At 44.8% G+C, this 27065-nt stretch overlaps 1 protein-coding gene across 2 annotated transcripts in view; it reads left to right on the top strand.

Annotated features, from left to right (window-relative positions):
• Positions 1-1361: 1361 nt before the first annotated feature.
• The window catches only part of CYFIP1 (cytoplasmic FMR1 interacting protein 1), a 90343-nt gene continuing 64639 nt past the window's right edge, over positions 1362-27065 (top strand). For both annotated transcript variants that reach the window (XM_081290557.1, XM_081290556.1), the window contains exon 1: positions 1362-1685. The gene's annotated coding sequence lies outside the window, so the exon portion shown is untranslated. The remainder of the gene's footprint in view (positions 1686-27065) is intronic.

Below are 27065 nucleotides of genomic sequence, written 5' to 3'. Positions count from 1 at the left end.
AGCTTCACTAAGTTTCTGAGGCTGGCTTTGAACTCATGATCCTCCTGCCTCAGGCTCCCCAGTCACTGGGATTACTGGTGTGCACAACCACACCTGGCTTTGGTGGTACATTTGATTGAAAGTCTACTGAGATATTAATCTAGCTGCTCTATCTTATGACTAGTGTATGCATGGTAGATCAATTTGCATCTTTTAACTTCAGCCTCTTTGTGTCCTTATATTTAAAACTTATGTCCCTTCTACACAACATATATTTGGGGTTTGTTTTTATCCAGTGTGACAATTTCTGCCTTTTAATCACAGTGTTTAATCCACTCACAATTAATGCAATTACTAGTATGGCTGGCTTTAAGTTTAACAGCTTGCTCTTTGTTTCTATTTGTTCCATGTGTTTTTTGCTCCTTTCCTGCCTTTTTCTGAATTGAGTATATTTTAGTATCCTATTTATCTTCTCTTTTGCATTTTCAGAGTGCCTCTTATTTTTTATTTCCTTAGGGATGACAATATTTTAAAATCACAAATTTGTGTTCCATCACTCCACCTACACTGTAAAAAATCTTCAAAATTTAACTTCGAGGGTTAGCCCTGTTCAAGGATAAATAGTAATCTGCTGATTGGAAAATGTGTGGCCCAGCATTCAGACGGTCACCCATTTGTGGGAGTGTAAGGAACCTCCACGAGCTTCTAGGTAAAGTGGAAGGATTCAACCGGTCAGTATTCAACCTTTTGTCTTGTCCAGAACAGAGCCAGTGAGTAATTCATCCTCTTGTGGGCGGACTCTAAAACGCCTGGTGCTCATTATATTGTTCTCCTTCAGAACTCGGGTGGGGAGTGAAGGGAGAGTGCTGTAGGAGGGAGCTTGTGGGTAGGGAGTTTGGGGCAATTTTTCTCCTGAGACTGTGACAAGCTCACCCCAATCAGCTTTCCATAGGATATTTGTTACTTAACTGGCCTCTCTCAAAATTGCTTTTTGAAACTAGTTCAAGTCAGGCTTTCTTTTGTCAGCCATTCCCACAAGTCTGGGCACGCAGAGAGCTACAGGGGTTGTGCAAATGCGATCACTGCAGGGGCCCGATGGGGCCCTTTTCTCTTAGGTGGCCCTGGCAGCGAATACCTGCGGCAGGTGTGCTGGCCTTCTCTCTAGCAGTGTGCGCCCTGGCAGCTCATCCCACCCACCGCCTTGACCCTGGGCAGCAGAGACAGGCTGCAGAACCTCGCTCCTTTTGCGCGCCGAGGAGACGGCTCCCGGGGAGGAGCCTCCCGCCTGCTCCTCTCCCCACCCGCAAACAACCACGGTCCAGTGAAAGCTGAGGTCACCTAAGCCGGTAGGTGGCGGTCCGGGCTCTCACCCGGGAGAGCACCTCGGACGGCAGTGCGGGGAGCGCGGCAAGAAGCTCCAAAGACTCCTTCCCCGGTCGCATCCAGGGGGCTCCCGGGCGGCGGGGAACGCCCGGCCGCGAGGACGGAGCGGACAGGGCCGCGGCCCGAGCGCGGAGGGAGGAGCGCCAGGAGGAAGGGGCCGAGCCGGGAGAGCACCCGCCCCGGGAGGAAGGGGAGGAGGCCGGGTGTTTCCTGGCGCATTCCCGGCCCGCCCAAGTGACTCACACGGGCAGGAAAACTCCCAGGGCCCGCCCGGGACCCCCGAGCCGCCGCCGCCGCCGCCGCCACCGCCGCCGCGGACCCAGGTGAGGATCGTCGCTGCGCCCGCTCCCAGTCCGCGGCTTCGGTGGTGTCCGGGCCGCTCTCGGAACCCGGGCTGGGCTGGGCTGGGTTGGGCTGGGCGCGGCGGGGCCGGCAGGAGCCCCGAAGGCTGCCGGGGTGCGCGGCCTCCCCGGCAGCGCGGCCTCTCGGGATTGCCCGGCCTCCGGCCTCGCGTCTCCCGGCCCGCGCTCTCCAGCTCCTGAACTCCTGGTCCCGGGTCGCCCAAGACCCCCGATCGCGGGCTTCTGCACGCCGGCTCTTGCATTCCCTCCTGAATCCCCGCGTTCCAGAATCTCCGGGCCCCGGGGCCCCCAGTGCTCAAGTCCACAAATCACCCGTCCCTGCGCACCCTGGACTCCCCGCCCCAGCCCCCGAGTCTCCAAACCCCGGGCCCCGCGCCCCAGGATCTTGGATCCGGCGTCCCGGGCACGTGGCAGAGCTCCAGTGGTGAAGGGACACATTGGTGTTTTGCATGTTATTGTTGGAAAGTAAGGAGCGGACTGATTGCAAATCTTGGGCTAAAGTCATGCCACCAGTCTTGAACCGGTTTTTGCTTTGTGCCAGCCTCCGACGAGAGGAGGGAGACTGTGGTCCAGCGAAACCATTCTTAGATTCTTGGAGAGATGAGTTTTGGGCTTTGTTAAGGAGACCGGATTGTTACGTGGGCAGCGCTGCTCGGCACAGCCGTGCTGATTGTGTATTTTAAGCCTGAGATGCGTGCGCTTAATTTGCAGCATATTGTGGGTGTGAGGAAAGAGGGGGAGAGTGATTTGGAATTGGGGTTTAAGGAGCGTTTTTAAACTGAGAGGAGGCATCCAGACGATGTCAACTCTGTGGTTAAGTGTGAATGGTATAGATAGCAATTGCTTATTTGCAATCAGTATTGATGGATCTCCTCTGTGGAGACTGAGACTATGGAATGTGTAGCGGATACTTACTGCTTTTCACATCGGACAGTGTTTTTCAGCGTCGTGAGTTCAATGGTATTTCTTGGCTGTCTTTTAATAAGATTCCTTAGTTAAGATCCGTGATTGAAGCTGCTGTGGTACCTGATACCTGGCTCAGATTGCTGTCCTTGACGATTTGGTGATATTGCTGTGAAGCCCCAGTGGGTTAATCATCAGCAGGCTTACATTAAGGAGTGGTGTTGCCTAGATCAGTGAGGGTCCCACACCTGCCGTCCCTTAGCCCTGCAGGTTGCTAATGGATTTCCATGTCATGCCTAGATCCACAGGCACAGAGCTTGAAAGAACTAATTCCATTTTAGATAAATGTGAGCCATGACAGATACACATTGTTAAGAATTCAGTAGGAAGATTGTGCTAGTGGTATAGTATTCCCTGTTACTTTCTTTCCCTAATGCATCCCAAGGGACTGAGGCAAACACTGGAGTTGTGGAGGAGGCATTTCCTGGTCAGTATGTATGTTCTCATGCTGATAAGTTGCTCAAAGAAACTTAACCACTCCCTGTGTTTTTGAGTATGTGCTTATTTTTAAATTTACATATGGCAAAATTCATGTTATGGTGTACAGTGAGTTTTACGAATGCATAGAGTTCTGTGACTGCCACTATAGTCAAGATGCAGAACCAGTTCTCTCTCTCCCAAAATATCCATCCAGGTGTCCCTGTAGTCAGCCTCTCCCTGTCCTCAACTTCTGGCCATCACTGATCATTGCTATTTGCTTTTTCCAGGAGGTCATATACAGTCTTTCAGTCTGCATTATAGATTCAGCCCTATTCTAGTTTGACCCTAAGGAGTAAAGATAGAAGGGTTCGAAAAGTGTAGTTCTAGGATGCATCTTGGAAGAGAGACTAATATGGTATTTTTAAGTGTTAAGGAAAATTGCAGACTCCAGCTCATTAAAAAAGCTAAGTAACATTACCTTACAACTTCATCTCTCTCTCTCTCTCTCTCTCTCTCTCTCTCTCTCTGTATTTTTGGTAACAGTGAGATATCATGCATTTTCACTTAATGATGTTCAGTTCTTTAAAGATTTTGGAAATCCTTAAATGTTGGTTGTTTTAGTCAGTTTTCTCATCACTGTGACCAAAATACCTGACAATAACAACTTAGAAGAGGAAAAGTTTATTTGGGATTCATGGTTTCAGAGACCTCAGTCCATAGATGGCTAACTCCATGGCTCTGGGCCAAAGGTGAGGCTACTTCATGGAGGAAGGACCCAGAGGAGGAAAGCTGTTTACCTCATGGCAGCAAGAAAGCAGAAAAAGGGAGAGAGGGCGCAGGCAGGGAGGGACCCCAGGAAGAATGATCCTTCAAGGAGGTAGATGACCTCCTCTTGCCATGCCCCATCTGCTTACAGTTACTATCCAGTCAGTCCATTCAAACCAGGATGGGCCAACTAGGTTACACTGACCTGTAATCATAATCTAATCATTTTACATCTGAATATTCCCAAATTAAGAGGAGCTTTTGGGGGGCACCTTATATCTATACCATAACTTTGTGTGTATATATACACAGATTTCCATTTAAAAATTTTTTTATATTTGTTTTTTATTTATAGGTGGACACAATATCTTTATTTTATATTTATGTGGTGCTGAGAATCGAACCCAGTGCCCCACGCATGCCAGGCGAGCACTCTACCTCTGAGCCACAACCTCAGCCCTGAGATTTCCATTTTTAATGACAGTATATTATAGTCATGCATTGCTTACTGATGGGGATATGTTTTGATAAATGTATTGTTAGGTATTTCATCACTATGCAAAATCATGGAGTGTAATTACCTAAGGTAGACAGCTACAGACATTAGTAGGCGATTCAATCTTAGGAGACCAAGATTACTGACTGAAATGTCACTGTGCAGCACATGACTATATTCCATGGTGTAGATGTATTATAATTTGTTTCATGTCTCTGTTAGTTGACACTATTATTTTTTACTATTTTTTCACCACTCTAATTGATGCTTATGTCTATATCTTGGTTCATGTACTCAAAATTTTTTTTTTCAAAATTTTCAACATTTATTTATTTTTTTAATTTTTGGCAGACACAACATCTTTGTTTGTATGTGGTGCTGAGGATCGAACCTGGGCCGCACGCATGCCAGGCGAGCGCGCTACTGTTTGAGCCACATCCCCAGCCCCATGTACTCAGATTTGTGATTTTGAAGGTGAATTTGGGTTTCAGCAATAGCTAACATTTCTTGAGTACATCATATGTTACAGGCTTCATTCTAAGCCAGAGTTACTTTTCCTGTAAAGGTCCAGATCGTGAATTTTTAAGGCTTTGTGGGCCATCTGGTCTCTGTGGCAGCATCAAAGCAGCATGGACCACGTGTAATGAGTGGGTGTGGCAGTGTGCCAACAAAACTTATTTACAGAAAGAGGCAGTGGTCTGTAGTTTGCTGACTCATATTCTCAGTAGTTCATGTGCTAATTGTTCTCACAACACTCCAAAGCAGGTGCAATTATTATTCCCACTTTGTGGATAAAGAAGTGACACAGATGAGGTAGGAGCCAAAGGTTATATGCAGAGCCAGACTTTGAATTCACACTCCAAGTTGAAAAATTAGAAAAAAGTTGCCAAATACCATCCCCCAAATGTAAGGCCCTCAGGCACTTGCTGATCCGCTCATCCGTGGTGGTTAGAAAGGGACATGCATGCTTAGGGACCACTCTCAGCACCCCCATTGGGCACCTATCTGGATTCTGGCTTTTGATCTGCTTCACTAGCATCAGTGGGGCTCCCAGCAGACCGTCTGGAGAAACAACAGAGACTTCTGGCAGGGGAGATCAAGTTAGGTCATGACAAGAACGCTTCTCTGTCTCCTATCAATGCCTGCTCCAACAGTAATCACTAAACCAGAGTCTATGAGGCCCTGGATGTGTTCTCCAGCACTGCAAAAGATCAAGCAAAAACACACCAAAAAACCAACCTGGGGAATCACCTACCTGACTTTTCTTCCCACTATGACAAAGTATACAAAACATGAAATTGACATGAAAAACTCCAGTTTTTGTTGGAGTGTAGTGGCATTGAATACATTTACATTGTTGTGCAACCATCAGTATTGTCTCTAGCATTTTTTCATCATCCTAAACTTAAACGCTGAACCCATTAAGTCATAACTTCCTTTTCTCCCACTTCCATTCTGTCTTGTGTCTCTCTATGAACTTGACTATTCCAAGTACTTCATGTAAGTAGAATCATGTAATATTTTTAAAAATTTCTACTTATTTCTTTTACTATAATATTTTTTAAGTCTCATCCATTTTGTAGCATGTTTGGAATGTCATTCCTTTTCAAGGCTGAAAAGCATTACATACCACATTTTGTTTCCTTGTTCATCTATCCATCCATGGACAGTTGGGCTGTTTCCACCTTTTAGTTTTTGTGAATAGTGCTGCTATGAAAATTGTTGTTTGAGAGCCTGTTCTCCCTCACCAACCTTTATTTATTTGTTTATTTTGTACATAGCAGAAGTGGAATTGTTAGATCATGTGGTAATTAAATATTTATTTATTTATTTTTTTAAGGAACTGCTGTTCTGTTTTCCGGAGTGGCTTTACCATTTTACATTCCCGGCAGTGCATAAGGGTTCTGATTTTGTTATATCCTTGCAGACACTTCTTGTTGGTTTTTCTTTTCTTTCTCTTTTAAATAAAAGTCATCCTAGTGAGGATGAAGTGATATCCAGTTTGGGTTTTGATAGTTTAGTGATATTCAGCATTTTTTTCTGAGTTTATTGGCCTCTTGTACATTTTCTTTGAAGAAATGTCTATTTAAGTCTTTTGCTCATTTTTAAATTGAGTTGATTGTTTTTATTGTTGAATTTAGGACTTATTAATTATGTATCGATGGTTTGAAAATATTTTTTTGCCCATTGTGGGGGTTATCTATTCACACTTTTGTTTTTGTTGTTGAGCCCAGGGACATTCTGCTACTGACCTACAACCCAGGCCCTTTTGGTTCATTTCTTATTTTGAAACAGGTCCTGCTAAGGTGTCAATGCTGGCCTCGGGCTAGTGATCTTCTTGCCTTAGTCTCTCAAGTAACTGGGATTACAGGTGTGTCCCCCCCATATCCAGCTCTTAATACTGCCCTGGATGGTCAAAATTTTTTTATTTATTTTGCTTTACTGTTTTTTTTCTTCTTCTTTTGTTAGCAGTACTTTTGGAATCATATCCAAGAAATCATTACTAAATCCAATGTCATGAAGCTTTTCTCCTGTATTTTCTTCTTGAGAGAAGTATAGTTTTAGTAATTATGTTTAAGTATTGATGTGTTTTGAGTTAACTGGTTTTTGAAGGTGTATGTGCTAGGGATGGAACCCAGGGCCTGGATTATGCCAAGGTCTCCCACAGAGCTACCTGCTTAGCCAAGTAAGTAGTGTAAGGAAGTGTAAGGAAATGGCCCAACTTGATTGTTTCGTGTGTAGATGTCTAGTTTCCCATCTTATTTATCTTATTTTTTATTGTGAGACATTGTCTCACTAAGTTGCCCAGGCTGTCCCTGAACTTGGGATCCTATTGCCTAGGGTTACAGGTGGCTCTGCCACCATGCTGACCTATCATTTGTTTTTGCTTTTGCAGTGTGGGAGCTCAACTCATGGCTTCATACTAGGTAGGCAAGTGCTCTGCCACCGAGCCATAACTGCAACCCCTTTCCAGTGGTATTTGTTGAAAAGACTGTCCTTTCTCCAATTGAATGGTCTTGACGCTGTTGTTAGAAATCATTTACCCTTATGTGTAAGGATGCATTTCTGGGTACTCTTCTCTTTTGTTGGTCAGTTTGTTCATCTTTGTAATCTTTCACCTCTTGGTTAAATGTATTAAATTTTCTTTTTGATGTTTTAGTAAATGGAATTGTTAATTTCCACTTTAGATTGTTCATTGCCAAGCTAAAAGAAATTCTCATTTTAATGTGTTGCTTTTGAGTCTTGCAACTTTGATGGATTCTTTTATTGGCTCTAACAGTGTTTCTGTGCAATCCAGGATTTCCTACATATAAAATCATGTCCTGGGGCTGTGGTTGTGGCTTAGTGGTAGAAAGCTTGCCTAATGTGTGAGGCACTGGGTTTGATCCCTGGCGCCACATGAAAATAGAAACAAATAAAATAAAGGTATTGTGTCCATCTACAACTAATAAAATAAAATAAAATCATGTCTGTCATCTGCAGTTTCTTGTGTTATGAGGCTATCTTGTTAGGTGCATATGTATTTGTATTGTTATGTGACACTGATGGAGTGATCCTTTTATCATGTTTCTAGTAATTTTTGTCTTCAAGTCTATTTTGTCTAGTATTTGTCTGATGTTAGTATAATCACTTCTATTCTTTTTTGTCCTCTCTTTTCATGGCGTACTTTTCCCATTCTTTTATTTATTTATTTATTTTTATTTTTATTATTAGTTGTTCAAAACATTACATAGCTCTTGACATATCATATTTCATACATTTGATTCAAGTGGGTTATGAACTCCCATTTTTACCCCGTATACAGATTGCAGAATCACATCGGTTACACATCCACGTTTTTACATACAAGTGTCTGTTGTTTTCTGCTGCCTTTCCTATCCTCTACTATCCCCCTCCCATTCTTTTAGTTTCCCTCACTTATGTCTTTGAATTGAAAGTGTGTTTCTCCCGGATAGCATATAGTTGGTACACGTTTTTAATTCATTCTGTATGTCTCAGCCTTCTGATTTGAGTGACTTGTTTTATTTCCATTTAATATAAGTAGTTATGTGGTAGAATTTACATTGCCATTTTATTCTGTTTATGTCTTATCTGGAGAACTGATGGTCACAAGTGGACGCCTAATCACAGCATGTCTGGCCTGATTTCAGGTTATTAAGAGGATTCTAGAGCATTTCAAGAACAAGATTTGCATTTATATAAATTTTATAATAAAGGCCTCTCAAAACATGGTCTCAAAGAAATATGGATTTTTTTAAACCCCTGTGGTGGTTTTGAGCCTGGTGTGCATTTGTGTTGTTCAGCAGAAGCTCATGTTCATTTTCCTGGTTGCTCCCTCTCCAGCTTTATCTTGACTGCCTCTTCATGCGTAGCTGTGAGAACTGAAATGGTGGGCATTGACCTGTGGCTTCCAGCTTTTTTAGTTGTGAATAGGATAGATAGGCAGTCATAGCAACTGTGACCTTGAAACCAGAATATTTGTGATTCATATTTGTACCTCAGATCTCTCTAGCCAAACTTGTCATGCTCTGTTCTTTGCTCTCAGCAGCACATGAAGGGATCTTGCTCCACAAGGGAGAAAAACAGATGCTCAGAAAGCAATGGGCTCCATCTTGAAACTGGACTCCATGGCCAGGTTTATGCTTTGAGCCTGTGTGGTCTCCCCTTTTGCCCATGTTTCCCTGAGCAGAACAGTGGGGTGTGTTGATTTCTCCTTGAAGAAAGGCAGAAGGAGGTAGGCTTTGGTCTGAAGAATCAGAGAGCCCCAAGTCAGATGTGGTAGGAGGATCTGTTGTACTTGAATCCCTGTCTAATGCTTGACTTACTCAGATTGGTCCTTTTTTTTTTTTTTTTCTGCACTGGGGATTGGATTAGGGGCCTTATGCATGCTAGGCAAGTGCTCTACTACTGAGCTACATCCCCACCACAAGTTGTTCCAAAGAGTTGTTTTTTGTTCCCACAAACCCTGCCTAGAAGGACCAGTCTCCACAAAAACAATAATCTTTAAAGCAACCTCCACTCCAAGACCCTAGAGATCATCGACTGACCAAGTGTGAGTGCACTTGTTCTTGAGAATTCACAGGTTGTAGAGAGTTACCTTTGTTCCTGTCCTGCAGACCACACTGAAAGGTTTTGAACAAGTTGTGTTTTCTTGCTTTCTCTGGTGTCAGAGGCATGGGAGTGGTAGGGGTGGTGATTAGTCAGGGTTCTCCAGAGAAACAGAATCAGTAGGGGAAATATATAATGTATACATATATACACACACATATATATATATATAGAGAGAGAGATACAGATAGATATAGGTATATATGTATAGACACACAAACACACACGCACACACACACACAGACACACAGGTGAGGGAGGGAGACGGAGATTTATTTTAAGGAATTGACTCATAGATGTGGAGGCCTGCAAGTCCAGGTTTTTTCAGGGCAGCACAACATGCTAGAGCCTCAGGGACGAGTTGATGTAGCTCTAGTCCATAGGCTGCTTGGAGGCAAAATTCCTTCTTTCTTTGGGGAACCTCAGTCTTTTTTCACTTAAATCCTTCAGCTCATTGGATGAGACCCACCTGAGTTATGGAGGGTAATCTGCTTTACCCAGAGTCTACTAATTTAAATGTTGACTCATCTAAAAACTACTTTCATAGCAACATCTAGATGGAGTCTGGCCCCAAACCAGATGTTGTTAAAAAACAACAACAATGAAACCCGCCAGGTACTGCGAACTTGACCCAAGTTGGCACATGGCCATCACAGGGAATAATTTTTAGTTTATACTTTAATAATTTACATTTTAGAGAATTGCCTCCTCCTTCAGAGTTTGACTGAGTGCTTACTGCATTGGGGATGCAGAGGGTGAAAGAGGGGGTGGTCTTTGCTCTCTGGGAGCCAGCTGATTAGAGCCTACACTACCAGATTCCCCAACCAAGAACAGGAAATACCCTGGACACAGATGCCGCCGCCGTAAGACCTTGTACACAAATTGTGAGAAGTTGTAAACCTTCTCTCATTTATACCCGGCCCCACGTCCACCAGAAATGAACAGAGCTTGGTGGACCCCCTTCAGGGTGCCACATGGCCAAGGTCTGTGGATGTGACTTTCTGCCCTGTACTTTTTTTTGGGGTGGGGTGGAGTATAGTACTGGGGCTTGAACTCAGGGACACTGAGCCACATCCCCAGCCCTGTTTTGTGTTTTATTTATAGACAGGGTCTCACTGAGTTGCTTTTTGCTGAGGCTGACTTTGAACTTGTGAACCACCTATCTCAGCCTCCCGAGCCTCTGGGATTCCAGGCGTGTACCACTGGGCTTGGCTCTGCCCTACACTTGTATGCCACCCTGGCAGGGCATTGTGTGTAAAGAGTCTGCTTTGTATTACTTAATATTTCATTTATACATTTCAGGCTTACCTCACAGGTGGGGTGGAATGGGTTCTGATCCTGTGAAGGGCATTTGAGAAGCTTTGGGAGTTCTTGGGTTATTGTGATTTTGTCCCAGGTCCAGGCAGGAGGCATTATGGCCTCTGGGCTGGGGCTCAGCCCAGCTCCGAAGGCCAGGGAGGTGTGAGCATAGGGCCCACAGCCCTGTGTGTTTTCTCTGCACGATGAACTTGAAGGGCTCAGAAGCCCCTGGTTCTTTCTTTTTACATGTCAGATGCATTCCTGGAGAGCTGGCCAAGATTGCATATTAGGAGGAATGCTTGGAACTCCGTGTGCTTCAGGAGCTTGGTGACTTTGTTTAGAGGATGGGCTACACTCTTGCATACAGCCTCTGACACTTTGATTGGGGATTACCCTAGCTGCAGGAGGACACGCAGATCTAGACCAAGTCCTCGGTCCATGCCACTCAGCAGCAGGGCTCATCCGGGGTCCCTCAGGCAGTCTTCACTTGTGGTTAGAATTCTTCATGCTTTGCACACTGTAGCCTCAGCTGAGTAGCTTCTGTCACATCTGCTAACAGCCCCTGGAAAGGGACACTGGGGAGCACAGTCCTTGTCCTGGGTTCCTGTCACATGTCAGAATTGATACTCCCAAGCACCTCAGGTTACTTGGAAAAGCTTAAATAAATTATATAAACTTATTCATTTTTTTTCTCCTTTCATCCTTTCTCAGCCTTTTTATTGACTCTGGCACCAAATAAACAAAAACACCTGGCCTGACACTTAACCCCAGGCATTCAGGAGGTGAAGGCAGGAGGATCCAAGTTTGAGGGCAGCCTCAGCAACTTAGTGAGACCTTGTCTCAAAATAAAAAATAAAAAAGAGCTGGGGATGTAGCTCAGTGGCAGTGTGTCCTGGGTTCAATCTCCAATCCCCAAAAATAAATAAACAAAATCCCTAAACAGCACGAAAGCAGTGAGGGTGATTTTGGGGAGCACAGTATTTCCCACCTTGGTCATTTCCTGTCTTCCACTCCTCCATCCCTAAAGCTTGTCTGAGCATGTCTCTGTTGTTTAGCCACATAAAGGGCACCTTTGTCCAGACTGCTGGGTGTATCAAAAGGTGCAGTGAAGAACATCGAGTTTTAGAAGGATCCATCCATCAGAGGTAGGTGACAACACAGGCAGCTGCATTTGTCTGTCGATGACCTTGGACTTGTGTTAATCAGCCCTCCCGAGGCCTGTGCACCCAGAGGGAGGTTCTTGATTAGCTACATTACAGCACATGCAGATTCTTAGAAATCTTTTGTTGTTGTTGTTGTTGTTTTTTTTATTAGTTGTTCACAACATTACAAAGCTCTTGACATATCATATTTCATACATTAGATTGAAGTGGGTTATGAACCCCCAATTTTACCCCAAATGCAGATTGCAGAATCACGTCGGTTACATATCCACAATTTTACATAATGCCCTATTAGTAATTGTTGTATTCTGCTACCTTTCCTATCCCCTACTATCCCCCCTCCCCTCCCCTCCCATCTTCTCTCTCTACCCCATCTACTGTAATTCATTTCTCTCCTTGTTTGTTATCCCATTCCCCTCACAACCTCTTATATGTAATTTTGTATAGCAATGAGGGTCTCCCTTCATTTCCATGCAATTTCCCTTTTCTCTCCCTTTCCCTCCCATCTCATGTCTCTGTTTAATGTTAATCTTTTCTTCCTGCTCTTCCTCCCTGCTCTGTTCACAGTTGCTCTCATTATATCAAAGAAGACATTTGGTATTTGTTTTTTAGGGATTGGCTAGCTTCACTAAGCATAATCTGCTCTAGTGCCATCCATTTCCCTGCAAATTCTATGATTTTGTCATTTTTTATTGCTGCATAGTACTCCATTGTGTGTAGATGCCACATTTTTTTAATCCATTCATCTATTGAAGGGCATCTGGGTTGGTTCCACAGTCTAGCTATTGTGAATTGTGCTGCTATGAACATCGATGTGGCAGTATCCCTGTAGTACACTCTTTTAAGGTCTTCAGGGAATAGTCCGAGAAGGGCAATAGCAGGGTCAAATGGTGGTTCCATTCCCAGCTTTCCCAGGAATCTCCAAACTGCTTTCCAAATTGGCCGCACCAATTTGCAGTCCCACCAGCAATGTACAAGTGTACCCTTTTCTCCACATCCTCGCCAGCACTTGATGTTGTTTGACTTCATAGTGGCTGCCAATCTTACTGGAGTGAGATGGTATCTTAGGGTGGTTTTGATTTGCATTTCTCTGACTGCTAGAGATGGTGAGCATTTTTTCATGTGCTTGTTGATTGATTGTATGTCCTCCTCTGAGAAGTGTCTGTTCAGGTCCTTGGCCCATTTGTTGATTGGGTCATTTGTTATCTTATTGTCTAATTTTTTGAGTTCTTTGTATATTCTGGATATTAGGGCTCTATCTGAAGTGTGAGGAGTAAAAATTTGTTCCCAGGATGTAGGCTCTCTATTTACCTCTCTTATTGTTTCTCTTGCTGAGAAAAAACTTTTTAGTTTATGTAAGTCCCATTTGTTGATTCTTGTTATTAACTCTTGTGCTATGGGTGTCCTATTAAGGAATTTGGAGCCCGACCCCACAATATGTAGATCAGAGCCAACTTTTGCTTCTATCAGACGCAGAGTCTCTGATTTGATATCAAGCTCCTTGATCCATTTTGAGTTAACTTTTGTGCATGGCGAGAGAAAGGGATTCAGTTTCATTTTGTTGCATATGGATTTCCAGTTTTCCCAACACCATTTGTTGAAGATGCTATCCTTCCTCCATTGTATGCTTTTAGCCCCTTTATCAAATATAAGATAGTTGTAACTTTGTGGATTAGTCTCTGTGTCCTCTATTCTATACCATTGGTCCACCTGCCTGTTTTGGTACCAGTACCATGCTGTTTTTGTCACTATTGCTCTGTAATATAGTTTGAAATCTGGTATCGCTATACCACCTGATTCACACTTCGTGTTTAGAATTGCTTTTGCTATTCTGGGTCTTTTATTTTTCCATATGAATTTCATGATTGCTTTATCTATTTCTACAAGAAATGCCGTTGGGATTTTGATTGGCATTGCATTAAATCTATAGAGAACTTTTGGTAATATCGCCATTTTGATGATGTTAGTTCTGCCTATCCATGAACAGGGTATATTTTTCCATCTTCTAAGATCTTCTTCTACTTCTCTCTTTAGGGTTCTGTAGTTTTCATTGTATAAATCTTTCACCTCTTTTGTTAGGTTGATTCCCAAGTATTTTATTTTTTTTTTGAGGATATTGTGAATGGAGTGTTTTTCCTCATTTCCGTTTCAGAAGTTTTGTCACTGATATACAGAAATGCCTTTGATTTATGTGTGTTGATTTTATATCCTGCCACTTTGCTGAATTCATTTATTAGTTCTAGTAGTTTCTTTGTAGACCCTTTTGGGTCTTCTAGGTATAGAATCATGTCATCTGCAAATAGTGATAATTTAAGTTCTTCTTTTCCTATTTTTATGCCTTTAATTTCTTTCGTCTGTCTAATTGCTCTGGCCAGTGTTTCGAGAACTGTATTGAATAGAAGTGGTGATAGAGGGCATCCCTGTCTTGTTCCATCTTAGAAATCTTCATTGCCTTACCATGGTCCTGCCGATGGCCTGGGCTGCGGTACTAATGTGCTCCTTTGTCCCCAGCAGGTCTGTAGGTTTGTTAGGGAGGTCTTTCACCTGGGCTTATAGGTGATGTCTTCTTCCTGGGTCTTTAGCATTGTTTTCCCTCTGTGTGTTTGTGCCCTAATCTCCAATTGTCTTTGATTAGAGCCCACTCTGACAGCCTCATTTTAACTTAATCACCTCTGTGGAGACCCTGTCTCTAAATATGGCACATTCTTAGGTACCAAGGGTTAGGGCTTCAACAAATGAATTTGGGTGCAGGGGGCTACAGTTCAGCCCTTAACAAGTTATGTAATTAAAACTTGGTCTTATCATTTTCACTTTTTGATTTGCCAGAAGCTTTCTTCCCAGGAATGTAGTATGTTAGTCTGTTTTCTATTGTTATAACTAAATAAGGCTTGGTAATTTTTAAAGGAAAGAGATTTATTTAACTAAAGCTAACTTCTACTTAGCTTTAATGAGGGCCTCATGGCAGTGGAATCACAATGGTGGAAGACAAGAAGACAGGGCCCAGAGAGACCAGTCTTGCTTTCTAGAACAACTTTCTCAGGATTCACATGAGAATTACCTAATCCTCTCTCCGGGTGATACTCCAATGACTTGCTCACCTCCTACTAGGATCCCCTTTGGGAAGGCTCCACCACCCCTTAATATCACTAAGCCGAAGACCAGGCATCTAACACATGAACTGTTGGGAAACAAACCTTGTCCAAACCTGTAACATGGGGCTCTGGGCACGTGGCCATTTCCTGGGCTGGTATGTGGTTGGAGAGGTGTGTTTCACCCAGCAGTGGGTGGGTCACAATGGTGAGTCACATGGCTGTTTTGAGCATTTTTTTTTTTAAACTTTTTTTTTTTTTAAAGAATGGTATTTTTTTTTAAGTTGTTGATGGATTTTTATTTTACTTATTTATATATGGTGCTGAGATTCAAACTCAGGGACGCACACATGTCAGGCAAGCGCTGTACTGCTGAGCCATAACCCCAGCCCCTTGAGCATTTTTTTTTTAAAGAGAGAGGAGAGAGAGAGAGAGAGAATTTTTTTTTAATATTTATTTTTCAGTTCTCGGCGGACACAACATCTTTGTTTGTATGTGGTGCTGAGGATCGAACCCGGGCCGCACGCATGCCAGACGAGCGCGCTACCGCTTGAGCCACATCCCCAGCCCATTGAGCATTTTTTTTTAAACATTTATTTTTTGGTTGTAGATGGAACAATACCTTCATTTATTTATTTATTTTTGTGGTGCTGAGGATCGAACCCAGGGCCTCACACATGCTAGGTGAGCGTCCTACTGCTGAGCCCCAGCCCCAGCCCCCAAATTCTTATCTTTAGTCAGTTTATTGAACTGTTTCTGGATCTTGGTATTATTTCTGGATTCGTTCCGGGGTGATCTGTTGCCCTAATATTTTTTCTCCCATGGGTGAGTCTGTGGCTCCTGGGATGGGGACAGCAGTTCGCTGAGTCTGGGTCTGTTAAACAGCTTCCTTCCCTGGGCCTGGGAGGGCAGAGTTCTTCCTACTTGGTAAATTTAGAAGTGAAAGAGGAAATTCCAGAGGGACAGGCTGAAAAGTTCAATATGATAGAAAGTTTAGACCTTGCCAGAGACTCTAGGTTCAATTTTCAGCATAAAGAAGGGAAAAAAAAGTTAAAACTTAGATTTCAAAGGGGAAAAGTAAGTAAAATGATAAAGCAAGTAGCTTGATCTGGAAAAAGTTGGGCAGCACCCGCCCAAAGTTTCAGTATCTTTAATATTGTTAGTATAGTGAATATCTATGCAATCAATGAAGAAAGAACTGAGATTCCAGAGGATTAAAAACAAAAGGCTCAAGTTTAGCAGAGCGGTGGCACACGCCTATACTGAGGAGGCTGAGTCAGGAGGATTGTGAGCTCAAAGCCATCCTCAGCAACTCAGCGAGGCCCTGAGGATCCCAGCAAGAGTCTGTCTCTAAATAAAATATAAAAAGAAGGGCTAAGGATGTTGCTCAGTGGTTAGCGCCCCTGGGCGCAATCCCTGGTATCAAAAAAAAAAAGAATTTAAAATAAAAAATAAATAAATAAAAAGCTCAAGCTGGCAAATCATAAGGAAAAGCAAAAATGGTTACAGTACAAGAATGTGTTTAAGGGGCTGGGGATGTGGCTCAAGCGGTAGCACGCTCGTCTGGCATGCGTGCGGCCCGGGTTCGATCCTCAGCACCACATACCAACAAAGATGTTGTGTCCGCCGAGAACTAAAATAAATAAATAAATAAATAAATATTTAAAATTCTCTCCTCTCTCACTCTCTCTTTAAAAAAAAAAAAAGAATGTGTTTAACCTCAGTGACAAGAAAATAGGGGCAAATTAAAAAATCTTTTGTGAACAGTGCTACAATGAACATGGGAGTGTAGATGTCTCTTCTGTACACTGAGATCATTTCCTTTAGATAAAGACTCAGCAGTGGAACTGCTGAATCATGTGGTAGTTCTATTTTAATTTTTTGAGGAACCTCCATACTGTTTTCCATAATGACTATACTGGTTTACGTTCCCACCAGTGGCACATGAGGGAGGGTTCTCACTTCTCCATATCCTCACTAGGTGTATTTTTTAGTTTTGTTAATAGTCATTCCCATGGGGTAAGGTGTTCTCTTATTGTGGTTTTGATTTGCATTTCCCTGATGACTAGTAATATTGAGCAGTTTTTCATTATCTTTTGGTCATTTATGCGTCTTAATTTGAGAAATGTCTATTGAAGTCCTTTGCCTCCTTTTAAATTGGATTACTTGCTTTTCTGTTATTAAGTTGTTTTGAGTCCCTTTTATATTCTGGATATTCATCCTTTGTAAGATGCGTAGTTTGGAAACATCTGCTCCCATTCTGTAGATGAAAATGAGGCCTGGCTGCTGTGGGAAGTACCATACCAGCGATAGACCGGCCACCTTGTCTGTGGGACCTGGGGAGAGCACACCTGGCTTGAATCCACCTGCAGCTTTAAAGGTGGTCATGTGACCTAAGAATTCTTCCTTAGGGCTGGGGATGTGGCTCAAGCGGTAGTGCGCTCGCCTGGCATGCACGGGGCGCTGGGTTCGATCCTCAGCACCACATAAAAATAAAATGAAGATATTGTGTCCACCTAAAACTAAAAAATAAATTAAAGAAAAAAAAAAGAATTCTTCGTTGGATGTGTTGCCTGGAAAGTGACCTGAAAGCATACACATTGAGCTCTTCTGCCCAGAGATGGTAATGCAGTCCGTGCCCAGTGGTGTTCCCCTTCCTCAGGTATTCAGAATATGAAGGTATTATGAAGAAGACAGAAGTTCCCTGGGAAATGGAGAGGGGAAGGGAATAGGTAAGAGTAGAATGAATCGGACATAACTTTCCTGTGTTCTTATGTGCATACATAACCAGTGAATCTCCACATCATGTACAATCACAAGAATGGAATCCTAATTAGAATAAGATGTACTTCATGTGTGTATAATATGTCAAAATACACTCTACTTTGTGTATATCTAAAAAGAACAATTTTTTTTTTAAAAAAGCATTCTGACAAAAAGAACTGTGTAGAAAGTACAATTCTTTTTGGTAATTATTTTGAAAGCATTCTAGTAATTAGAATTGGGGTAGGCAGTTTCATCTACGGTTGTGTAAGCATTTAGCTCTTTGAAATTGGTATTAAAGTAAACTAATGATGGTATCTATTAAAAAAAGAAATGGTGGAGAAGATCCTTGTGAACTCAGTGAAAAAACTGCTCTTGGTTTTTGTCCCACTGATGGGTAGCTAAATGACCTGGACACTGTCCCTCCAACCCTGCCTAGGAGTTCTCATGAAGATCAGCTGAGAGCCTGTTGTAGGATCAGGATTCTGGTTCACCCTGAAAAGCCCTTCTTCTCTAAGTTGCTGCTGTTGGGGCATAGCTGGTGTGTAAGTGTGTCACTGCCCATTTACAGAGTTGCTGCTGCTGTGTAAGTCTCTGGTGAAGTCCCAGGGATGCCCAAGGACATTGGCTGCCCTGCTCTGTGGGAATGTGAGATCTCTTTGTCACCTATAAGGGAAGGAATTGAGGCCAATACTGATGCTTTCAGCCAAAGTGGGTTGACAGCAGGATCCTTGGAAGAGACTGGGGAGTTGGGTATGGGGGGCAGTAGGACATAGCATCACTGAGATTAGCCAAGGTCATTGACTTGACTTTAGGCTGAATGTCATTGTTGAGCTCAAGGGTCCTCAGTGAAAGCTGGCTCAGGACCAAGGATGTCAGAAGTTCCTCATGGCTGTGCCTAGAGAGGGTGGAGGCTGACTCGGTTGTCAGATGATGGGCTTCCTTAGACCTTAGTATGCAGGAGGCTGGGTTCTTTACAGGGCAAGAGGAAGGATAAGGAGAAAAGAAAGGGCACATCTGTTTGGTATGGGTACTTAGTAAAGATGGATGAGTTGAGCTGGGCATGGTTGTATATGCTTGTTATCTCAGTGACTTGGGAGGCTGAGGCAGGAGGATGGCAAGTTTGAGGCCAGCCTTGGCAACTTATTGAGACTCTGTGTCAAAATAAAAAATAGAAGGGGTTTGGGGAGGGGTTGATAGAGCACTTTGGTTCAGTCCCTAGTACTAGAAAAAAAGATGGATCCGGTGATCACAGTTTAGCCTTTGCTTGTCTTACAACTTCCTCTGTTCAGGGAGGAGAACCCAAAAGGCTGGCAGGGGAAAGGTGGGACCCGTTCCCAGCTGCCCGTGGCAGGATTTAGCAGATACACTGGCTGTCAGGGGTCTGCAGTGTGATAAGCCTTGAGGAGCAGTGGGGTCACTGTGCCAAGTGGCTGAGGTGGTGCCTGGCACCTGACTGTATGCTGGCCTCCTGGGTAGAGTGGTTGCCTATTGTTCTGTCCACGTGGGACAGTGCAGGTGGGTGCAGGCCACCCAAGTCATGGCTGCAGAGGGGCGTGGGGTGTGTTGGGTACAGGGGAACCTCCTCAGTCCCTCTGGGTTCAGCTTGGAGAATTCCAGAATCTAGTCTGGAGGTTGCCACACCCCCTTTATGGTGTGACTGCCCTCTTATGGCCCAGAGACCCTCCTGGCAGGATCTATTCTATTAGAGAGGATAAATTGAACTGGAAGTACGGTTGTCTTCCCTTTGTGCCTTTTTAAACATGAACTGGATTCTTGTGACAGATGAAGGAATGCCACTGTCACCAAAAGCCATTCTGTAGCAAGTCATGCCGTCTCTCTGGATCCCACATCATGGAGGAAAACAGCCACCCCCACCATCAAGGACCCTGCTCAGTCCAGCCATCTGCCAAATGGGGCAGCAAGTCAGGCCGTCTGGCGTTTGTCTCTGTGCCTGGCAAGTTTCCCCACAGGGGCTTTGTTTAGCATTTTCTTTTTCCTGAGGAACCTTCTTGGTTGGGGCAGTAGGAACATGTCAAAAAAAAAAAAAAAAAGCATGTCACAGAGGCCCCACGGTGGCTGGGCCCAACATGAAGGAGCCAGGGCAGGGCAGCTGGAGGCAGCTGAGGAAGCCTCTCGACCTGGAGACGATGACTTTATTCTGGGACATGCTGGGCTTCTTCCCTGCTATCTATCTATCTATCTATGTATTTTTTAATATATATTTTTTTGTTTTAGGTGGACACAATATCATTATTTTACATTTATGTGGTGCTGAGGATCGAACCCAGTGCCTCATGCATGCTAGGCCAGCGCGCTACCGCTTGAGCCACATCCCCAGCCCTTCCCTGCCTTTTATTGATTGATTTTTTTTTTTAAATGTCAGAGTATTTTTCATACAAATCCTTGGGAGTAGTCCCAGTACATAGAGTAGATGAGGCAGAACTGCATTTGTTGCCATTGTGAGGCACCCCAGAGTTCCAGGGAGCATGGTTTAAAAAACAGCTGTGGGCAGTGGGAGCCACTGCAAATGGAAGCAGGAGAGCTACATTTTCAGAGTTGTGCTTTGCACAGTTAAAAGGGATTTAAAAAGAAGAGTGGCATAAACAAGCATGGTTTGGAGAGTTCCAGAGGGGTCAGGGATGATCAGGCTGTTAGGAGACAGACCACTGTATCTTGAGAGATCCTGACTCCAGCTGCAGAGGCTGGAGACTCAGGATGAGGGGTGAAGACTCTGTCTTATTCCCCCAAAACTCAAAATTCCACTGCACACTCCATTTTAGATTTTGACCTCTCGTTGTCATGATGTTTCAAGCCAACTTGATTTTTGTTTCTCTGTTGATAAGGCAATTCTTCTGAGCTAGTTTTGAGTTACTGCTTTTGGAAATGAAACTTAAAATTTTGTGCTTTTTTTAAAAAAAATGAATTTCCCAGTAGTGGAGTCAGCCTAAAGTTTTTAATTATAAACTTTTTGTCTCTTTTGCCCTAAAGCAGCCATCTCCACGCAGCAGCTCTCAGCCCCTGCTTATAGTACTGTCCTATGTTTGGCCATTTTAACATGTGAGAGAGAGATAGGAACAATTCAATGACATGTGTTTTTATTCCAGAGATGATTTCTTTTGCATGTGAACAGATTGCACAAAAATATTGGAAGTTTCTACTTTTCTGGAAAGTGCTGTTATTTGCATGTAGAAGAGGAAGAAAATGAGATCATGCTTTGTGCATGTTAGCAGAAACATCATAGTTTTATTTTCGCTTGGTTATGCTGTGTAGTTAGACAAGCGAAAACCACTTTCAAGTTGTAAATTTTAAAACTGACAAGTTTGGAAGTGCTAACTAAGCAGACCCCCCTTCTAACAGCACAACCCTCTTGGTGTGAGCAGATTGGCGTAGAGGTTAGCACCTGACATATAGCTGACTGCGATGCTGCAGGCGGGGGTCACCTGAACTGGGCATGAATAGTTCTGCATTTTCCAGAGTGTAGCTTCACTGCATTTTGCAACCTCAGTGTTGAGCTGCCCTGGCAGTTTCTATTTTAACAGATACAAAGACTATTTCTTTCAGTTCCTGTGAAAAGGCATGGTCCTCACTTTGTTTGTATCAGGAGATCAGCCCATGCTCAGACATTACCCTGTCTGTGCCGGGGCCAGCAGGTGCTCTGGTGCCTCCTGCAGTCCTGGTCCTGTTTGTCTGGTTTGAACTGGCATGCCCCCAAGCCCCCACCTGCCTCACCCTCACCCCAGCTCCTTGCTCTGTATTGGCATCCATGTACCTTGGCTTCTGCAGAGCAGGTGCACCAGCTGTCTGTTGTCACTGTAGATCCCTCTGCCTTCCCCTCCAGGACCAGGGGTCAATCCTTAGTCACATCTATGAGCCGAGTTAGCTGCCACTCTTCCTCGCTCATGCCTTTTCCCTCTCATCTGGTTCCCAACCCGTGGAAGCCTAATATTTAAAAATATTATTTAAAAATATATTTATTAGTTGTTGATGGACCTTTATTTGACTTATTTATTTTCATGCAGTGCTGAGAATGGAACCCAGTGCTTCACACATGCTAGGCAAGTGCTCTATCACTGAGCCACAACCCCAGCCCCTAATATTAATTAATGTTGTTTTATGACTGGAACACATTCTGAGGACTGCATCATTAGGTGATTTTGTTGTTGAGTGAACATCATAATGTACTTTCACAAACCTAAATGGTAAAGGCCAATCTCTTGGCATGGCCTGTTGAAGTAATCAAAGAACAGATGCAGTGAACATGTAATGTATACTGCTGTTGCTGGCATAGCTTAGCATGCTGTTTTATGGCAAACTTTAAAAAATAGTAGGAGTACATTTTTAAATGATGGTAAAAGGATAGGATATTAAATACAGAAACCAGCAACTTAGTCATTTATTATCAAGTACTATGTACTGCACATAATTTTACAGGCCACACTTTCACACAGCTGGCCAGGTAGTAGGTTCATTTACACCAGCATCACCCAAACACCTGGCAGTGCTTTGCTCTGTTGCTCATGGTGGCTCTAGTGTCACCAGGCATAGGGAATTTGTTAGCTCCATTATAATCTCACGACAATGCCATTATTATACACAATCTGCTGTTGACTGAAGTGTCATTATGCAGTGCATGATTGTAGTAAAAACGATTTCACTTCTGTTTTCATGAACAATAATTTATTTAGTTAAGACCTTGACTTGGTAAAAGTTGTAGATTCTGTGAAACTATTATGAGCTCCTTTATGAGTACAAGAGGCCTGTTGGGTTTAAGTGTTTGATTTACTAAAGATTTAAAGTAGAGGCTGCTTTGGAAACAGAAGTAACCAGGGGTGTGGTTTGCTTACAGTTTGTATTCTGAACTGTTGCACTTGGTACTTTAAGTCTAGCCCTGTATGTTAGGTTTGTGTTACCGTAACAAAATATCAGAGATAACCAACCTAGGAGGAGAAAAAGGTTCCAGAGCTTTTATCCATGGTTGCTTGGCCTATTGCTTTTGGGCTTGTGGTGAGGCAGCACATCATGGTAGGGAGCATGTGTGGGAACAGAGTTGCTCACCTCATGGTCTGGAAGCCAAGAGAGAGAGGAAGAGGAGGGCCTGGGTCCCAATATCCTTTTTGAGGGCACACAGGCACCCCCCCTCCCCTGTGACCTAATTTCTTCCCACGAGGACCCACCTCATAAAGGACCTGCCACCTCCCAATAACACAGCAGGCTGGTGACCAAGTCTTCAACATGTGGCCTTTGGGGGAGGACTTTCCAAATCCAAACCAGAGCACCCTCTAAGCCACTTCCTGCTCAGTCTGGCGTCCCTTCATCCCTGAGTTCTTACCTGCACGGGTGTTTACTTTGCTCTTTGTTTTTGTCCTTACATGCGGATGGATGAATGTCCTTGCTATTATATGAAAACTGCTCAAACAGAAAGTGTTGTTAGATGTCTTTTGTTTCCAGAACAGCTCTAGGGGAAGGAAAATACATCCCAAGGCATTTATCCTTTAATCTGGGAAGATACTAGGCCCCTCTGTATCTTGTTAGGGGATGTCCCGAGCAGGAAGGCCAGGCTGAGGTGGTCCTGGCGAGGAGCAGGCCATCTGTGTGCGGGCGGTGACAGCTCTTAGTCACCATCTGGCCATGCTTTGTGGGCGGGACCTCACCACTGTGCGGCCTGCGGTCCCTGAGGTCCCTGAGGTGCTGTCAGAGTCTGAGCCACATTCAGGCCCAGTGGCAGTGGACGTGTCCACACTGTGCTCTCAGGGGCTGCAGTGGGGCCATCTGGATGGTGTGGCCTGTGGATGCCCCCTCCTCACCACAGGTGACCTGCCAGTGAGCCTCATCTGTGATGCCTGTCCCTGAAGCCACCTGTCTCGCTTGTCCCTTTGCTTTGTCCTGTCTCTGGCTGGTCTTCTCATAGGACCCATGTCCTCCCAGGAGTACTGGTTTCTCAAAGACACACTCACACACCCACCTCACGCTCACTCACACTCCTTTTTCCTCCTTCCCGTTCAGTCTCCTGGCGCTGCCCTGCCGCCGACTGCACATCCATCTTGCTGCTCTCGTTTCCATCAGTTCTTTGCAGCCCACACGTTCCTCTTCCTTTTATAAGACTGTCGAGTCAGGCAAGGACAGACAGTCTGTTTTTACCTCTTGATGGAACTGCCAGCTGAACACGGGAGCTTGTCTCCGCCAGCCACCTGCCTCATGCTGCCCCTGGATGGGGAGGACGATCGAGTCTATTTATTTTGTAAGAGAATGTTCCGTTACTCACTGTTCTTTGTTTCGAAGCATGTGGCATCCGCTAGGTTTTGTGAAAATCATCTCCCTTCTCTTGTCCCTTCTGCTCGGCCTCTCTGGTTGGGAGGTGCACACAGCTGACCCCCATCACCCCCTGCCCTAAGCTGTGAGTTTGAGGTGGGAGTGTGGTGAGTGCTGGGCTCCTGAGCATTGTGCGCAGCGTTGTAGGTGGCTTTGGGGACCGGGAGCCTGCCCCGGGCAGGCTGGGAGGAGTCGCTCCGCACCATGTTTCCTAGATTGGCGTAAGCACTCTCATGCTTACCTTACATCCCTTGTCTGGTATGTCTTGTTTGTCCCCAGGCTTGTTCTCCCTCTCTGCCCTCCAGCCTTCAGGACTCACTGGGGCCACTGCGATAAGAGAAGTGGCTGGGCCCTTGTCCCTGTGCCTCTTGCCACCCCTGGGCTTTTCTCTCTGCAGGTTGGGCTCTGTGCTGCTTTTCTTCTACCCCTTGGCCTGGGCCAGTTTGTCATCTACTCTCTCTGACACTTGCCTTGGCCCCACAGGTCCAGTTGCACAGCCCTGAGTGGACATGCAGTGCCCAGTGCTGGGTCAGGGTGACTGTTATTCCTGCTCTGTGATTGGGGGTCCCCAGCAAAACAGGGGCTCTCTGAGGCTCTCTCTGCTCATCTGTCAGTGTGTTGAGGTGACCCTACCTTGGGCGTGGCCTTGAGGATGACGTGTTGAGAATAGGTCAAGGTGAATTCAAGGCTGAGGGGTGGTCAGTGACATGAGGTCAGCATGGTGACATGAGGTTGGCATGTGAGGGGAGCCTCCAGCATGCCTGGTGTCACTGCCCTTTCAGTGGGTGACCACCACACACTTCAGCCTGGCATTGGGAACCTGGGCCTCTTGCTCACCTGCAGTCCCCTAATGTTACCTGATCGCATCTGGTGTCCTCTGATGCCCACCTGGGGTCCCCTGAGACCTGCTTGGTCTTTTCATCAAGGGGAGGTATGCAGCATGGGTGTAAATTACCTCTCAGCCTGAGACTACGGTGGGTCTCACAAAGTGCTGGTTATAACTTGCTCTGCAAACTGCCATGTAGCTGCTCAGAGCAGAGGGTTCCCTGAGCCATAGAGTTACTGTGATTGATGCAGACTCTCAAAAAGTCACCTGAAAAGCAGCAAAGATGAATGTGTCTTCCTTTGAAATCTTAATTTTTAGCAACTCTTAAATTTACAAAATAAATGAATTTCTGGGCTTTTAGAACAGCACTTTTCACACCACATTAAATTCATTTTTATAACTTGATAAGCATAGAATTCAGAAATAAACTTGAGGATTGGGAACTATGTGGACAGAAAAGAAGTCAAGGAAGAAAAACTGTCAATTTATGTTGTTAAATGACATAAACCGAGGGAGGACATGGTGTTTGGGTTGCTTCACCTTCCGGGAGGCTGGGGCTCTGTCAGAGGTGATGGGAGGTGCACGTAGCTGATCCTCCATCCCCCCTGCCTGGGGTGAGTGTGGAATGCCTCCTTGCAGCCGATGTGCAAGCAGGTCCAGCTGGCTCAGTGCCTTTCTGCACTGAGTGTGTATTGTTTTGTGTTCAGGAAGATACCAGCACATGTTGGTTCTTACTGGTCACTCAGTGCACCGAGTTCCAAACCCTGCCTGGGCAGTTCTCCTCAACTCCATGTTAGTTTGCAAGGGCTATCATCATCTCAACACCACAGATCAGGCAAAAACTTATTTTCTTCTAGTTTGGAGACTGGAAGCTGAGACCAAGGTGTTAGCAGAGGCTCCTGTGGCCCCTCTCCTAGGCTAGAACACCACCCCTTCTTGCTGTGTCTTCTCAGGCCTTTCCTATTGTGCCTGCTCATGAGCCATCTGCTCTGACGAGGCCCCAAAGGGTGGACATCTATGTTTATGTCCCTATGAGCTGAACCAGTGGAACTAGAGATTCCATCCTAGCATTAAACTGTCAACTGCTGGTTGGTGGCACTGGCAGGTGTCAGGGCCACTTCACATGTGTGATTTTAATTTTGTTGTTGGACGTTTGCTCTGTGGCAGCCAGCTATGAAGGCTGGCCAGACAGTTGAGGCTCTGTCCGAGGGGTTGTAGGTAATGGCCATGCAATATCTGGGCCAGTCAAAGTGCTCCTGCTATGTATGTGGGCTGGATGGTGGGGCTGGGCAGCATCGTGAGCAGTGGACAGGGAAGGAATCAGGGCATGGCTCAAAGCAGGAGGAGAGGCTGCCAACATCCTAGGACTGGGTGGTTATAGCTGGGCACAGGTGAATGTAGACTTTATTCTCAAGCCACAGGACCTCGGGGACCAGGATTCGATTGGCAAGCAACAGTTACAGTTGGGAATGTAAATGGATTTAAAAGAAAAATGGAAGACACAAGTGCAAGGGCAAGAGGTGGCAGAGCCTTTGGGACTTGGTTTCAGAGTGGATTATTCTGAGCTCATGTAACACAATTGAAGCAGAGGTCACCCAAGTACATAGTGGTGGAAGGTGCACAAAGAGAGAAACCTTCAGAAGTGGCTGTGGCCTGGTGAGCTGGCCCCAGGTGGTGTGCATGTGCATGTGTGATGGCTGCTAGGCGTCCCACACCAGGTGTGTGGTGGAGGGAGTTTATGATGAAAGACTTGAAGTGTGAGAGTGCAAAGAACCACGGCGTGGGGCCACAGGGCTTTGACCAGCAGCCCATACAATGCATCCTGAGCAGTAGCAAAAAATATGCTGCAAGCTGGACGTGGTGGCACACGCCTGTAATGCCAGTGGCTCGGGAGGTTGAGGCAGGAGGATTGCAAGTTCAAAGCCAGCCTCAGCAACTTAGCGAGGCCCTGTCTCAAAAAATGAAAAGGGCTGGGGATGTGGCTCACACCTGGGTTTACTCCACAGTACTGTACCAGAAAACCCCAAGACAACTGCGAAAAAAGAATGTTGATTTACTTGAGAAATTTTATGGAAGTTGGAAGGTATAAGCAGCTTACAAAACAATCCATATCATTTTATCTTTTTTTGTGGGATT

This window comes from Spermophilus citellus, assembly GCF_964194105.1.
Source record: "Spermophilus citellus genome assembly, chromosome: 4".
NCBI lineage: Eukaryota > Metazoa > Chordata > Mammalia > Rodentia > Sciuridae > Spermophilus > Spermophilus citellus.
Note: the sequence above shows the minus strand (reverse complement) of the source record. Positions and strands in the feature narration are given on the sequence as shown.